Genomic DNA, 17,830 nt, shown 5'->3' with positions numbered 1-17,830 from the left:
TGAAGTACACAAAGACCAAGACGGTACTCGGTTGTCTTTTGTTGACTGGGCTTCAACTTCAAGGGCTCCCACAGCCATTCCATTTCAGGTCCTCATTTACACTCTCATCCATTAGCAAGGACCTCCTGGAATTGTTTCCTTTCCAGATGCTAACTTCTGAATTTTTCTCTCTGAACTTCTAATCCGTTTACCAGGAGGAAGGGAAGACTCACGATGAGAAAGCAAGCACAAAAGCCCTGAAGGAGGATCTAGCTGGGCGTGCTGGAGGAACAGAAGGAAAGCCTGTGCAGTTTGAACATGGTACACAAAGGAAAACGTCACAAAAAATAGACAGGGACCATATCACAGAGGGCCTAACAGGCCATAATAAAGACTTTGGATGTTGTATTTTCAAAATTGTTTACACTCCCATGGTGAACTAATTTTAAGCAAATAAAACACAGGTCTATGTTGCAAAGCTCACCTGCTCTTCCAACAGATTAAACTGCCTGCCTGCTAAGGAGCCTCTCTTAAATGTCAATACATGCAAAGTCAAACGCTTTATTTATATCTGCTAACAAACTGGGCTTCCCAGGTGGCTCAGTGGTAAAGAATCTGTCTGCCACGCAAGAGCCATAGGTTCGATCCCTGGGTCAGGAAGATCCCCTGGAGAAGGAAACAGCAACCCATTCCAGTATTCCTGCCTAGAAAATCCCATGGACAGAGGATCCTGGTGGGCTCCACAACTTAGTGACTAGGCAACAACAACACACCATTACCCAGGCTTGACATCACAAAGCTGTTTTTCATTCCTTGTCTGCTGTCCATCCCCACTACCGAGGGGCTTCACAGGTTTCCAAATCTCCAACCTACTCTTCCTTTCCTAGTCCCAATGCCACCGTCCTAGTTCACACTAGCATCATTTCTTGTTCAGATTACTGGAACAGGCTAACCACTTTCCAGACTTTCAGTTCCTTCCACATCAAATGTGTCCTATATGATGTCATTTAGATACTTTTAAGACCATCAAAAAGCAGGTTACATACAAATTTATTAACTGAAATCCTGACATTACTTCAAGCTCCATTCACATTCCTGCCTCCTTAATATTTTATACTCAGCCTCATTCACATCTCAGATTTTAACAGGTCTAAAATTGAAGATCCTGACTTCTGATCTTCCTTCCAAACCCTCACCTGCTCCTCCCACTCCTATCTCCTGCTTCCATCTCAGTAAGTGGTACCTCTACCCACCCATGTACTTGAGACAGAAACCTGGAAATCATCCTTGACATTTTCTTCTCCCAAACCCCTACATTCACTCTAAAATTTGATAGATTCTCTGACTTACTTCTCAAATACATCTCTCCATCACCTCTGCCACTGAGTTCTACCTGCAAAGATTCTTATTTAGGTGTTATAAGGTGCAGCTGGGCTTCAGGAGCTTCAAAAGCTCCCCAGGTGATTCTAACATGCAGTTAAGGACTCACCCACTGCTCTACAGGTCCCAGACTCCTACTAACCTCTCCAAGCTTATTTCTACCACTTTCTCCCTTGTTTACCTAACTCCAGCCACCCTGGCCTCCTTGCTCATTTCTTGCAAATGCCAGGCACATATATTCCTCCTGGCTTTTGCCCTTGCTACTCCCTCTGCCTAGAGCTTCTGGTTTACTCTTCCACTTTCTACTTCTACAGATATTATTCAAATATTACCTTTGTAGTGATTTAATGAGACATTCCTTGGCCATTCTATCTAAACTTACAATACCCAACTCCACCCAAACACTCAGTATCTCTTTCTCCAGCTTTATTTCTCTCCTTGGGACTTACCACCTTCTAACATAACCATATATTTTATTTATCTTGTTTACTGCCTGAATATGCACTTCATGAGAGCAGAGATTTTCATCTATTTTGTTCCTTCACTATATCCCCAGCACCTAGAACATCATCTGGCACAAGGCAAGTACTCGATTAAAAATTTAACTCCTCAGCAAGGCCTTCCCAGATTCCTAAATTAAACTTAATTTCCCCATTTACCCCCCGACGTAGTAATTTATTCCCTTCCTTCATAACATTTACAGTAATTTGTAATTATATTTTATTTGTTGAAGTTCCTTTCCTAGAGTGGAAATTCTCAAATATGGATTTTCTGTTTGGTTCACCATTATATACAGCATTCCTCATGCTTAAGTGGCACAGAGCAACTATTTAAAAAATTTTTGATGAACTAATAAATGATTGAGGCCAAATAAATTTTCTGAAAGCACATTCTGATCATATTATTTTTTCAAAAAATGTCAAAGTCTATCACTTACCACATTAAACCCTAACTGCCTGGTCCTGGTAGAAGACCTCCCAGATTCTGAGCCGATTTCCTTTCCTTCCTTATCTCCTATTTTCCCATGCGTCTTTTCCTTCAGCTACACTACAGTGCTCATTATTTCCAGTACACACCCTATACTAACAACGCATCTCCCCACCTCCACATTTTTGCTCTTGACATTCCTTCTGCCTGAACTTTTTATTTCTGCCTATTGAAATTCCAGCCTTCAAAATACCTACCCTTCAAAGCCCAGTTCAAATGCAACCTTTACAAAGACAGTCTTTCCACCCTAACTTTCCCAACTGAATGGTGTCTTCCTTTTGGTTTTTTTTGGCTGCACCACGCAGCCTGGGGGACTATATTTTCCTGGCCATGGATCAAACCCATGCCCCTATAGTGGAAGCACTAAGTCTGAACCACTGGACAGCCAGGGAAGTCCCTCTTTCTCTTCTAAACACCAAAATACTGAGTTGGCCAAAAAGGTCATTCAGGTTTTCCCATGACATCTTACAGAAAAACTTGAACGACTTTATACAGTACTTTATATAATACTACAACCCAATATATAATACTGGTTTAATTCGTCACTCGTTTCAGAACATACTTTTCACCAAACCTTTTGTTTACAGTTACTCAATAGGTGTCTGTTGAAGTCAGCTAACACCACCAGTCCTGTCTCTGTCATAAAATATATTTAAATTTGGGGGGAGGGGTGTTTTCTTTCACAAGACTCTTAAATGACCAAAAGATTTAAAGCTGCAATAGCAGATTCCTAGCCTTAACCTTCCCTTCTATGCCTTTTCTGAAAAGGCAAGATTGTCCCAAAAGCAATTTTTTGCAGCTCAGATCTTTTTCAATTTTTATTTAAATTTATTTATTTTTCACTGGAGGATAATTGCTTTACAATATTGTGTTGGTTTCTGTCACATATCAACACGAATCAGCCACGAATGCCCCCTCCCTCTTAAACTTTCCTCCCACCCCACCCTACCCCTCTAGGTTGTCACAGAGCACCAGATTTGACAGCTGATTTTTTAATGCATACAACTGCTTGAAAAAAAGTGTTAAGCTACACGTGCTACTATGTGACTAAACTCCATAAAGTGAAAAACTGAAAGTGAGTCACTCAGTTGTGTCTGACTCTTTGCGACCCCATGGACTATACAGTACATGGAACTCCCCAGGCCAGAATACTGGAGTGGGTAGCCTTTCCCTTCTCCAGGGGATCTTCCCAGCCCAGGGATAGAACCCAGGTCTCCCTAATTGCAGGCAGATTCTTCACCAGCTGAGCCACAAGGGAAACTCTGTAGGCCATATTAAAATGGGTTACCTTACGATTATGACATGTTTGAAGGACTAGCTGAAAATCTGAATGCCTTAAATTCTGCTGTTTGAAAACAATAGTAAGGAAAGTATTTCTGTTCAACAAAAAATCTGAAACTTTTTATAATCTTTTAAGTATCCCATTACTTTGCCAACAAAGGTCCGTCTAGTCAAGGCTATGGTTTTTCCAGTGGTCATGTATGGATGTGAGAGTTGGACTATAAAGAAAGCTGAGCACCGAAGAATTGATCCTTTGAACTGTGGTGTTGGAGAAGACTCTTGAGAGTTCCCTGGACTGCAAGGAGATCCAACCAGTCTATCCTAAAGGAAATCAGTCCTGGATGTTCATTGGAAGGACTGATGCTGAAGCTGAAACTCCAATACTTTGGCCACCTGATGTGAAGAACTGACTCATTTGAAAAGACCCTGATGCTGGGAAAGATTGAAGGCAGGAGAAGGGGATGACAGAGGATGAGATGGTTGAATGGCATCACCAACTCAATGGACATGAGTTTGAGCAAACTCCAGGAGTTGGTGATGGACAGGGAGGCCTGGTGTGCTGCAGTCCATGGGTTCACAAAGAGTCAGACAGGACTGAGCGACTGAACTGAACTGAAGTATCCCTTCATTTCTCCATCACATTAAATATTGTTAAGTAACAGCATTAGCAATCCAGTAAAATTCTACCATGAAACACTTGTTGTACCTCAAATAATAGATCTTTGTTACCTTACCCACTGTGGTTCCCAAAGTGTAGTTCATAAATCCTTGAAAGTCCCTTTCAGTGAGTCTGTTTAAACTATTTGCACAGTATAAGAAATTTTTGCCTTTTTCATTGTCTGGGCATTTGCACAGGTATAAAAAATCGATGCATTAGTATAAAGAAAGGTAATGGCATCAAACTGTACGAGAGTCATGCGTGTCTTTTACCATCATGGACTAGTATTCTTTTCAAAAAGTCAATTTCACTTGAAAATAATCCTGAGGAAGCAGTATTAATTTTATTAAATCTGAGCCCTTGTATGGGTCTTTTAAATATTCTGCATGATGAAATGGGAAGTATGTAAATAGCACTTCTATAGGATATTCCAGTACACTGGCAGTCTCCAGAAAAACCTCTTGTGACTCTTGATTTGTGAGCTAAACTAAGTGCTTTTTTCATGGAATACTACTTTTACTTGGAACAACAGGCAAACTGTGTTTATTCAGACATGAATATTTAGCAGATGTTTTCTTGAAAATGAAGTGATTCTGTCACTTCAAGGAACACAACTGACAGTGTTTGTAACTAATGGCAAAATCAAAGCTTTTAATCAAAAATTAAAATCTTGGAAATATTGTAGCTGCATAGATTCCCAATACTTAAAATTTTTTTATGATAAGAAGGAGAATGATATTGGCTAATGTGGTTCTTTTAGCATCATATTATAAAATATGTCATTTGGAAGATGTTTAACTCAATGAACCAACATTTCCAAACAACCAATGCATGGTATCATAAAGCCAAGTATCAGTTAAAGATCTATTTAAAGTACAAGAAAGACCAATGAATTTTAATATACAACATGATTTCAGATTCTACACTGCAATGTAACTTATAAAGAAACTACTGATTATCAAGTTTTGGTGTAGTATCAGAGAATATGCACAGCTGTCTGAAAATGCTGCTCCCTCTTCCAAGTACACATTTTCTTCATATATTTCAATCAAAACAATCTATCACATCAGGTTGAATATAGAAGCAGATATGATAGTCTAGCTGTCTTCTATTAGATTTGCAAAAATCTAAAAATACCACTTCTAATTTTTTAGTCTTTTTTCATAAAAATATATTATTTGTGCTAATATGATATTTAAAGTAATTGATATTTTTAAATGCTTTATGTTTTAATTTCTAATTTAGTAACTATGAATAAACTACATAAAGAAAAACTCAAAACTCAATTTTTAAGAGTGTAAAGAGTCCTGAGACCAAAAAGTTTTGAGAACTACTGCTTAAGAGAACTTGCCTCTGATTCCAGCCACCCTCAAAACTGCTTTCTGAATCCACAACCATAGTTGACCCTGGGGCAGATATCTGGTCCAGGAGAAGTCAAGCCTTAGACTTGACAAAATCAAATGTTGCTCAGGAATCTGAGTTAAGCTTCATGGATACCAAGGTCTGTATGTGGTGGAACGCTAGAATCTATTAACTGCTAAAATATCTGAACTGTTTCAGTGCCAGCCCTTTCTGAAGCCCTGGTCAGCTTTTCCTTGGATTCTATAACAGCTATTTCCTTTTGATAAATCTTTTATATGAGCTATTTTATTTTATTTATTTACTTTTTATATGAGCTATTTTAAATAGGCTTATTTTCCTTATGATCAAGAAAGTCTAAATACCACAGAACCTCAACGTCATTACAAAAACAGTTTAATTTGGGTCCTTATATGAGACAACAAATTATAACAAGGTTCCCCTCCATTTGAAGACAATATTCCTATATAAAAGTAAATATCACTCCAACAAAATTAAAAACTGAATGGAAATTATTGGTTCATTCAGAATAACAGACAAACTTAATAACCAGCTGTTACATAAGAGAGGTTTGATAATTTTCTTTCTCTTGGAAAAGACCCTTATATATCCTGTCAATATAATTTAGACAGCCTATGGTGTCATTAAACCACACCAATCTGACAGGGTTTTTCACAGAGGTTGATGAACAGAAAAAGAACAAGGTCGTGTCGTGAGACCTGCCCTACCAGGCAGAACAACTATTATAAAGCTGTGACAATGAAGACAGTATAGTATCAGCACAAAATATGCAAACAGACCAATGGTACAGAATAGAGAGAACACAAACACAAACCCTCATATATTTGGAAACACGTTAAGTGGTATCATGGCATCCAGTCCCATCACTTCGTGGCATTACTAAGATCATGGCATCAGATTCCATCACTCCATGGTAAATAGATAGGGAAACAATGGAAACAGTGACAGACTTTATTTTCTTGGGCTACAAAATCACTGCAGATGGTGACTGCAGCCAAGAAATTAAAAGACACTTGCTTGCTCCTTGGAAGAAAAGCTATGACCAACCTAGACAGCATATTAAAAAGCAGACATCATTTTGCCGACAAGTATAAGTCTAGTCAAAACTATGGTTTTCCCAGCAGTTATGTATGAATGTGAGAGTAGGACTAGAAAGAAAGCTGAGTGCCAAAGAATTGATGCTTCTGAACTGTGGTGTTGGAGAAGACTCTTGAGAGTCACTTGGACTGCAAGGAGATCAAGCCAGTCAATCCTAAAGGAAATCAGTCCTGAATATTCATTGGAAGGACTGATGCTGAAGCTCCAAAACTTTGGCCACCTGATGCGAAGAACTGACTCATTGGAAAAGACCCAGATGCTGGGAAAGACTGAAGGCAGGAGAAGAGGACAACAGAGGATGAGATGGTTGGATGCCACCACAGACTCAATGGACATGAGTCTGAGCAGGCTCCAGAAGTAATGGTGATGGACAGGAAAGCCTGGCATGCTACAGTCCACAGAGTCGCAAAGAGTCAGACATGACTGAACTAAACTGAACTGAAATGTTATCATAAAGTTGTAGTGGGCAAACATGACTATTCAACACATAGTGGTTTACCAGGTGATTCTTATGGAAAGAAAATTAACCCTATTTTGGGTTATCCCAATGAAAAAAATTAGATCTCTATGTAACACCAAACATCAAAATAAATACTAGGTGGATTAAAAACCTAAATGTGCAAAGTGTGACTTTAAAACTTATAGAAGAAAACACAGGATGTAACTACTACCTCACAAAAACTATACACCATAAAAGAAAAAAAAAATCTTTAAAGTTTAAACTTAGTTTCAAAAAAAGATAAAGCTAAAAAACACATTAAAACATACCCATTAAGATGGCTACTATTTTTTTTTTTAAAAAAGCATAGGGATAACAAGTATTGCCAAAGACTCACATTAAACTGTGTGGAGGTTCCTCAAAAAACATAAAAATAGAATTAACATATGATTCAGCAATTCCACTTCTGGGTATAAACCCAAAAGAATTGAAACCAGAGTCTCAGATATTTGTCCACCTGTGTTCAGAGCAGCATTATTCACAAGAGCAAAAGGTGGCAGCAACCCAAGTATCCATTGGTGGATGAATGGATAAACAAAATGTAATTATATACAAACAAGGGAGTATTATGCAGTCTCTTGAAAGGAAGGAAATTCTGACACATGCTACAGCATGGATGAACCTGATGGATATCATGTTAGGTGAAATAAGTCAGATATAAAAGGACAAGTACTACATGATTCTACTCATATGAAGTAACTAAAGTAGTCAAAATCACAGAAACAGCAAGTAGTACCTGTTTTAAATACCAATAAAAGGACTGTGTAAATCTCAAATCAAGGTGAATGATTACACATATATCTCTTTTTCCTTACAAATAAACAGACTGTTAGGAGGAATTAGAGGCCTTCAGAGAACTACTGCAAGCTCTTCTTTGATATAGCTGGTGCCTCAGCCTGAAGATTTATGCCAACAGCTTCTTAGAAAGCAACACTAAAAAATAAAGGTCTTTGAGAACTGCCCTGGTGGTCCTCTGGTTAAGACTTCATGATTTCACTATAAGGGGTGCAGGTTTGATCCCTGGTTGGGAAACTAAGATCCCATGTACCGCACGGCACAGTAAAATAAAATTTTTTTAATTGTTTAAAAAAAAAAAAAAAAGAATAAAGGTCTTCACGGTCAAGTAAGGGTTACTGTCCAAATGTATAATTCCCATTTTGAGGTCTGCATCCAGCATTCCCAAAGCTGCATGACCAACTGTGCCACACACAGCAACTGTACAACTCCTGCCAATTCTATTAAAACACGACCATAGTTGCAAAAATGAAGGCCCAAATGTTTCCTAAAGAGGCTAAGCTTCAAAATCTTTTTAAAACTATAACAGAAGCTTGTCAAAAACAAAAGTAAAGGAAGCTACTGGAATGATTCACCATAACTGAAAACAAACACAAGAAACAGGTGTGCTTCCCTGAATACACAACCAAAATTTAATATGGAGCCAGTACTGTTATGAAACCAGGTTGAGAATAAGCTTATAAAATGTGAAAGTAAATATGACAAGATGGCAAAAAGAAAACTGAATTTCAGATAAATATCAGAATACTGTTCTTGTCAGGCTTTGAGTAACCTGAAATCAGTAAGTGACTCAAAATATCACTAAATGGTTCCGAATCTAACAAATCATTTTCTGCTAAGGCAAGAACATTTCATGCAAAGATGGGAACAATAAAGCACAGAAATGGTATGGACCTAACAGAAGCAGAAATTAAGAGGTGGCAAGAATACATAGAAAAACTATACAAAGAAGATCTTCACGACCCAGATAATCGTGATGGTGTGGTCACCAACCTAGAGCCAGACATTCTGGAATGCAAAGTCAAGTGGATCTTAGGAAGCATCACTACGAACAAAGCTAGTGGAGGTGATGGAATTCCAGTTGAGTTATTTCAAATCCTAAAAGATGCTGCTGTAAAAGTGTTGCACTCAATATGCCAGCAAATTTGGAAAACTCAACAGTGGCCACAGGACTGGAAAAGGTCAGTTTCATTCCAATCCCAAAGAAAGGCAATGCCAAAGAATGCTCAAACTACCGCACAACTGCACTCATCTGACATGCTAGTAAAGTAATGCTCAAAATTCTCCAAGCCAGACTTCAACAATACATGAACCATGAATTTACAGATGTTCAAGCTGGATTTAGAAAAGGCAGAGGAACCAGATATCAAATTGTCAACATCTGCTGGATCTTCGAAAGAGCAAGAGAGTTCCAGAAAAATATCTACTTCTGCTTTATTGACTATGCCAAAGCCTTTGACTGTGTGGATCACAACAAACTATGGAAAATCCTTCAAGAGATGGGAATACCAGACCACCTGATCTGCCTCTTGAGAAATCTGTTAGCAGGTCAGGAAGCAACAATTAGAACTGGCCATAGAACAAAAGACTGGTTTCAAATAGGGAAAGGACTACATCAAGGCTGTATATTGTCACCCTGCTTATTTAACTTATATGCAGAGTACATCATGAGAAGCGCTGGGGTGGATGAAGCACAAGCTGGAATCAAGCTTGCCTGCAGAAATATCAACAACCTCAGATATGCAGCTGACATGACCCTTATGGCAAAAAGCAAAGAAGAACTAAAGGGCCTCTTGATGAAAGTGAAAGAAGAGAGTGAAAAAGCTGGCTTAAAGCTCAACGTTCAGAAAACTAAGATCATGGCATCTGGTCCCATCGCTTCATGGCAAATAGATGGGGAAACAGGGCAAGCAGTGACAGACTTTATTTTCTTGGGCTCCAAAATCACCACAGATGGTGACTGCAGCCATGAAATTAAAAGATGCTTGCTCCCTCAAAGAAAAGTTATGACCAACCTGGACTGCATATTAAAAATCAGAGATGTTACTTTGCCAACAAAGGTCTGTCTAGTCAAAGCTATAGCTTTTCCAGTAGTCAAGTATGGATGTGAGCTGGACTATAAAGAAAGCTGAGCAACAAAGAATTGACGCTTTTGAACTGTAGTGTTGGAGAAGACTCTTGAGAGTCCCTTGGACTGCAAAGAGATCCAACTAGTCCATCCTAAAGGAAATCAGTCCTGAATATTCATTGGAAGGACTGATGCTGAAGCTGAAACTCCAATGCTTTGGCCACCTGATGTGAAGAACCAACTCATTGGAAAAGACCTTGATGCTAGGAAAGATTGAAGGCAGGAGGAGAAGGGGACGAGAGAAGATGAGATGGTTGAATGGCATCACCAACTCAATGGACATGAGTGTGAGCAAACTCCGGGAGTTGGTGATGGACAGGGAGGCCTGGCATGCTGCAGTCCATGGGGTCGCAAAGACTTGGACACAACCGAGCCACCGAACTGACTGACTGAGCAATTAGTTTAGACCCTAAAACAGGTTTAGAATATAGCTCCACTGTATCTTTCCCTTGTATTATCTTTTATTAGTGTGATGGGTTTTCAGGAAACACTGAAGATGCATCAACATTTCTGAGTCCACAGCACACAATAGAAATCCACAGGATTTAGTTCTGTTCCAGACCCTGTGTTAAGACAGCTAGATATTACAGCTCATGGTCTATCTGAATATTTTCCTTAATTATGAACAATTTGTCACCTTTCATGATGAAATCTAGTGATAATGAAAAATATATGTTATTACAGCATAATCTTACATAACACTCCAACTTTGTTGGAGAAACACGTGTAAATAAGGAAAAGGGAGGAAAGACAAACACACTTACACATGTACACACAAAAGTACATAATGCTCAAAACCCCACATCTTGAAAATATTATATACAAACTATCAGTTTATAAATTTCATCTTGTATACCCTTCATCTCAGAAAAAAAGCAAGCTTACTCATGAGAAAAGAAATTCCCCAGTCTCTTCTATGCTGTGCTGTGCTTAGTTACTCAGTCATGTCTGACTCTTTGCGACCCAATGGACTGTAGCCCACCAGGCAACCTCTGTCCATGGGAATTCTCCAGGCAAGAATACTGGGAGTGGGTAGCCATGCTCTCCTCCCGGGGATCTTCCTAATCCAGGGATTGAAGCCAGGTCTCCCGCACTGCAGGTGGATTCTTTCACTGTCTGAGCCGCCAGGGAAGTCCAGTCTCTTCTATAGCTAACCTCATATTAATGATGTGGGGTTGGGGAGCAATGCTCTCTTGAGAGATACTAGCTGTTTTTCACAAAGAGTATTCAAGATAAGAAATCTGTGAGGTCTAAGATTCAGAATCCAACAATGCCAGTGACACAGAAATGAATCAAACACTAGGGGCACTGTGGTAAAAGAAAGCACCTTTAGCTGTTAGAATTTGGGGCCAGAAGCTCCATACGGAGATGAACAACATAGTTTATTAAAACGGAAGGAAGTGTAATATAGATATATAAGCATACAGAGGTGAGGTGAGGGGACATCTGAGACAAGAAAGATACAGTGATCCAGGGACTTCCTCTACTAGAAGCTCATACACCAAGGGTAAAAAGGCTCCCAAAGGTCAAATATGGGACATTTTGAGCATCAAAAAAAAAAGTCTGTAATTACTGGTAAAACACAGAGTAAATTAAAATCCATGGGTTTATAAAGATACCAAAACAGAGCAAAAAAAAAAAAAATTCGTTTGCTATCATTAGAGGTATACCAACTTCTTACTAAGAAAACTGCTAAAGGATTCTGAGTAAATTAAGAATTTACCTGAACTTTTGGGAAGAAATTATAATCTATTCCTAACTGATGAGAGATATCTTTACAGATGATGGAAGACTGATCAATGTAAAAGGAATGCTAGAATTAGAAAATTATCATTTTGTAATAACCAAAGAAATAGTTGATTCAGGCAAAGATCGTTATCAATAGGTGATAAAGGTTGCTGAAGAAGCATAAGAGTATTGTGTCAAAGTGTCACTACTCTACAGATTACCTGCTAATTACAAAGTTTTACAATGGAGAGATCTGGTATTTATCATCTTGAACAAACAAATCCATCACCATTAACAGTCAGACATTATGACATGATGTTTCTCTTATTGTGATATGACATGAGGTACAGAGCATCACCTATGAAGTATTATTACCAAAAATGTTTAACTGAATCTAACCAAGACCTCACTGACAGTTTGTAAGGAAATATACGGATAAAGGAACAAATTAAATGAAACTGAAAGGAAACTCCAGTTTCTCAGAAAACTCCAGAAGTGATATATTATACAAGACAAATGGCCTGGTCTCTTCAAAAACGCAATACTGCCTCGCTCCTAATAAAGTGTTCTAGATTCAAAAACAGACTAAGGAAAACATTTTTGGAGAAAAAATACCAAGAGCTAACAAGTGTTGGAGACAACTGGGAAAACCTGAACATGGACTAGATATTAGATGGTACTGGGAGAGTATTGTTAATTGCCTCTACTGTGACAATGTATTGTAAGATCAATGAACTAAAACAATGTCTATTTTAAAAAGATGTACTAAAGTATTTAAAGTATTAAAGTATTAACATGTCATGACATCTACAATGTAAAGATTTATATATTATATATAAACACATATGCACATATAAAGTGGCTTCCCCAGTGGCTCATCAGTAAAGAATCTGCCAGCAATGGAGGAGACCCGGGTTTGTTCCCTGAGTTGGGAAGATCCCCTGAAGGAGGGCACAGCAACCCACTCCATTATTCTTGCCTGGAGAATCCCATGGACAGAGAAGTCTGGTGGGCTACAGTCCACAGGGCCACAAAGAGTCGGACACAACCAAAGTGACTGAGTACACATGCATGCACATATATAGATAAAACAAATACAGTAAAACATGAAAAACTGTTGGAATCTTGGGAGTAACTGGTATAAAGATGACAACTGTACTATTCTTTCAATTTTTCTGTATGTTTACAACTTTTTACCTAGACAGCTCAAAATGCACTTCCTTTCCTCCAGGAAGGCCTCCCAAATGAATTCTACTCTATTTTCTCACAATTTATAGTGAAGCACACATTCTGCAACTATCATTAAGAGTACTAGTAGCAATATTCTGTGCAGGCACTCAGAAAAGCATCTTAAATAATTGGGCTAGTCTTTTAACTTCTCAACAGAGTAGCAGTTCACTTGTATAAAGAATCTTGAGTCACAGCTCTCAATGGGAGATCATCAAACATCACTTATGGGCTTACAGAATTTCCCATAGAGAAACAATCAGCAAGAGTGATAGGGAGAAATTAGAATACAGGTTCCACATGTCTTCCTAGCATTGCTTTTAAGAAGCCATGTTATCCAGGCATATGACTTTTCATGAGATTATGCTTCAATCCAACAATATCTTTCACCACCACCCCTGGTCTGCAAAACAGTATTATGCAAAATACTGTCTGATAAACAGTATTTATCCACAACTCCTGGGGATAATGAAGCTTAACAAGCTACATAATGAACTTTAAAATCTTACACAAAAGAGCGCAGAGTTTTATTGTTTTTGTTATTGTTTTGTTTTTTTGGCTGAATTGTGGGGCATGCAGGATCTTACTTCCCTGACCAGGGATCAAACCCATGCCCACTGTACTGGAAGCATGGATTTTCCACACTGGACTGCAGGGAAGTCTCCTGCAGGAAGATTTAAAAAATCACATAGTACAGTGTTGGTGAGGAAAGAGCCAGACTCATACTGCTGGCAGGAATATAAATTAATACAACTTTTATGAAAAGCAATTTAGCAATATTTAACAACATTAAAAATCCATATAGCTTTCCACCAGGAATTAATCCAACAGACACCGATGTACATAAAAAGTACATATGAGGAATTAATTGTAGCATTGGAAACAACCTATCTATCCAATAAAAGCTGGCTGGATAATGGCACATCTATACCATGGAATATCTACCAGCTTTCAAAAAGGAAGAGGTACTCTACGAACTGTATGAAATGACAGCCAAGACATACTAAGTGAAAAAAGCAAAGTGCAGAATAGTAGGTATAGAATCTTACCATTTGTTATAAATAAGAAATAAAAACAAAAACACCAAAGAATATATAGTTGTATATGCATGTAAAAGCCTTATCTATGGAAACGTAAACAAGATACAGGTAACAATTTCCTTTGAGGGAGGTATCTAGAAGGATGAAAGAAGGGCAGAAGAGGAAAGGAAGATATACTCTATGTAGTTTCCGATTTTTACATCATATGTGTGTACATGTGTTACCAATTTAAAAATTTTTTTAAACAAGACTCTACACCAATTTAGGGCTTCCCAGGTGGCACTAGTGGTAAAGAATTCATCTACCAACGCAGAAGACATAACAGATGCTGGTTCAATCCCTGGGTCAGGAAGATCCCCTGCAGTAAGAAACGGCAACATGCTCCAGTGTTCTTACCTGGAAAATGCCATGGATAGAGGAGCTACAGTTTATGGGGCGGCAAAGAGTTAGACAGAACTGAGTGACTGAACACACTGCACCAATCTGAATTATTTAATTAATACTTATCTTAACCTAAAAGCATTTCATGTCTTCACACTATACAACTTTTTTATGAGACTTCAGTAAACTCAACCAGATAAAAACAAAGCACCCTATATGACAGAAGTCTACTGAGAAGAAAAATGGACATTTATTACCTCCATTTTACTTCCAAATTTTACCAGACTAGGGGACTTCCCTGGTGGTCCAGAGGTTACGGCTGTGCTTCCACTGCAGGTGGCCCGGGGGTTCAATCCCTGCTCAGGGAACTAAGATCCCGCATGCTGCATGCATGGCCAAAAATTTTTAAAAATTAAAGAAATAAAAAAGATTTTACCAAACTACCTGACAGAAGTCTGGACACAGGCAACATTAAACATCTCCAAGCACTAAACTGACCACCATGAAGAGCTCTAAAAGGATAAGTCCCAAAGTATCAAATGGACATCAACCACCCTCAGCCTAAGCATAAGGTGGTCACAATAACTTAAGCTTCTCAGTCTTCACACAAGAAAAAAGATGAATTCCAGCTCTTTCAAAGGATGCAGTAAGATATATGCCCCCCAAATTCTTGTACTTCCTGTGTCATTGCTTGACTCCAGCTGTAACCATGACAACAGAAAACAGCACAAAAGACAGCTGAACCATGCAAAGGCCAGAGTAAAATGAGGAAATAAAAAAAATATATATACTTTAAAGCCCAAGAACGTAAGGCCCTAGAGTTAAGAATGACAGCCCATTCTCCCCCAAAAAAGACTTGAGAGATGAGTATCAAAGAAAGAACACAAAGGAAAGAGAAAATAAGGCTTCCTAATAATATGTCCCATTCCTAAGTTATCCAGACAGGAAGCAAGGTTGGCAAAGACAACTAAAAGAACACAGAAAATGTGCACCACCACTCCCCCCAACAATTTAACTATTCATTTCAATGCTATTCAGCAAACCTTAACCTTTTGCTTGTAAGAGTTTATCATCTCCTCACCCTGTTCTGATGGCAGCAAGTATTCAAGAGTGGCAACACAGGAGCAAATTAAGGGACCATGTATCATCTGCCAAATGAAAATACAGGTTCTAGATCACTGAGATATTACTGCACCTTAAAGTTCATTTTTAAAATTGCTCTTTGTTATTTGCAAATGTGAAAGAAACACCATTCTTTTACTTAAAACTTCCACTGGCTAAGTTATTGTTCACCAGTAGTTTCAGATTGCTTTTTTCATGTGCTATTCAAAACATCAATAATGTACAGCTAAAAACGAAAGCACTAAAGAAGATGTTTTACCAAAAAAGAGGCAAATAGGTCACACCGAGGAGGGCTAGAGATCAGAAAACATAGATGTCTTGATTTACAGTTACTACTCTAAGCCTGATACTCTTTGCTCTTTACTTTCTCTGGTTCTGTGAGAACAATAAATAATTTTACTAAAAGGAATCCCCCCTTACTTTCTTTTTTACGGCCCTAGTCCTCCTTAGAAAGGCCAGCAAAATCCCTTGCCAGAACAATTGCCACCTACTCCTAAATTTAGAGGTTTGCACTAGCGATACAACATGACGATGGAAGAATCCGAGAAAAGAAAAGTAATACTAGAACTAGAAGTTCCAATGACAGTTTCCAAAGAAGGGTCAGCGTGGGGAATGCTGGCTCTCGGAGGCGTTTGTAGCCTGGGAGTCCCTATGACAACACAAGACGCGAACGATGCTTTGTCATAAATTCCCTCAAATAATTTAAATGCTCCCTTTTGGAGAGAAGCAACAGGCCCGCTATCTGGCACCAAGTCTAGCCCACTGCCTGGGAAGAAGGCGGGCGCGCGGTCAAGTGGCTCTTTATCCCGCAGGTCCCTGCAACACAGCGATGCGCATGCGCCCCGAGGGCAGCGACCAAGCACCCCTAGCTCGTTCACACGCGAGCATGCGCAGTCACCCATCTCGCCGCAGGCGACAGCTCACTATTTGGCAAGGGGGATGGGACTGGGAAAATTATGGGGGGGGGGGGGCCCGAAGGCAAGGGGCGCGTTTGTGTCTCCTGAATGCTTGGGATTAGGAGAAGGCACGACTGTTGGCATTCGCGGGCCATAATCCGGGATGTGGGAAATGGGGCAGAAAACAGACTATGTGCGGTGCGGGGTGGTGGGGGGGGGAGAGTGGGGGGGTCAGTCACCTCTTAAGGGAGACACCCCCCCCAACTCAGACAGGACAACCCTTTCCCTCGACTCTCCTCCCCCTACTCACCTGAGAGCGGCGGCGACAGCTGCTGGTCCCCGTCCCCCTGCGCTCGCCTCATACTGTCCGCAACATCCGGGACCTGCGGGACCGCCGATACACAAATACACACACACTCGGAGCGCGCACACTCACACACACACACACACACCGAAACACACCGGCCGGGGCGTCATGGCGTCAGCACGTCGACGCAGCGAGCGCGTACCCGCCGGGCCCCACCCCGCGCGGCCTCCGCCCCCTCTACTCCGCTCCCCTCCCCTTTTTAGGTTCTCCAGCTCCTCCTCCCTCTGCCTCAAGACTCCGCCTACCTTCCCTAGTGCGCATGCATCCCGGTGTCGCCGGGGCCGAAGATTTGAAGGGAAGGAGGGGCTTGAGAAAAAAGAGGCGGGAACTCGTAGAGGGTCGCGTGTAGGGCGCGGCAGGCTGCGCAGAGGTGCGAGGACGAAACAGCGGCTCACCAAGACTGGGAGTTGGGGTGAGCGTAACAATAAAGGCATTTAACAACAGCACCTTATATTCGCTAGCAGCTTGTGGAATACTAAGGACGTTTACATATATTACCTCATTTTTCTAACCAGTTCTGTGTCAGTATAATATTTTTGAACTTTTTGATGATGTTAGAGACTTTTAAGTAACTTAAAAAATTGACCTTTCGGAAACAAAAACAAAAAGGTCCTTTCTTTTGCGATAAGATGGGCATGTAGGTGGCTTAACTGATAGAAAGCTGATTCAGGGACAATTTATTTTCTTGGACACCTGGGTCCCCAGTTGGTCTCACATCCTGTCTCATAAGGACTATCATTGATTGCTGAGTTGAGTAAAAGAAATATATCTCAGGGATTTCCCTGGTAGCCCAACAGTTAAGAAAGATTCTGTATTTCCACTGCAGGAGGCACTGGTTTGATCCCTGGTCAGGGAACTAAGATTCTGCCTGCATGCTACATAGT

General features: G+C 39.9%; 1 protein-coding gene across 2 annotated transcripts in view; it reads right to left on the bottom strand.

Annotated features, from left to right (window-relative positions):
• SPOP (speckle type BTB/POZ protein) overlaps positions 1–17,074 on the bottom strand; it is a 76,105-nt gene extending 59,031 nt beyond the window's left edge. For both annotated transcript variants that reach the window (XM_020871226.2, XM_020871228.2), the window contains exon 1: positions 16,890–17,074. The gene's annotated coding sequence lies outside the window, so the exon portion shown is untranslated. The remainder of the gene's footprint in view (positions 1–16,889) is intronic.
• Between the last annotated feature and the right edge of the window lie 756 nt (positions 17,075–17,830).

Source organism: Odocoileus virginianus, chromosome 17 (genome assembly GCF_023699985.2).
Source record: "Odocoileus virginianus isolate 20LAN1187 ecotype Illinois chromosome 17, Ovbor_1.2, whole genome shotgun sequence".
Taxonomy (NCBI): domain Eukaryota; kingdom Metazoa; phylum Chordata; class Mammalia; order Artiodactyla; family Cervidae; genus Odocoileus; species Odocoileus virginianus.
The sequence above is the reverse complement of the archived record's forward strand: the minus strand, read 5'-3'. Positions and strand labels throughout refer to the sequence as shown.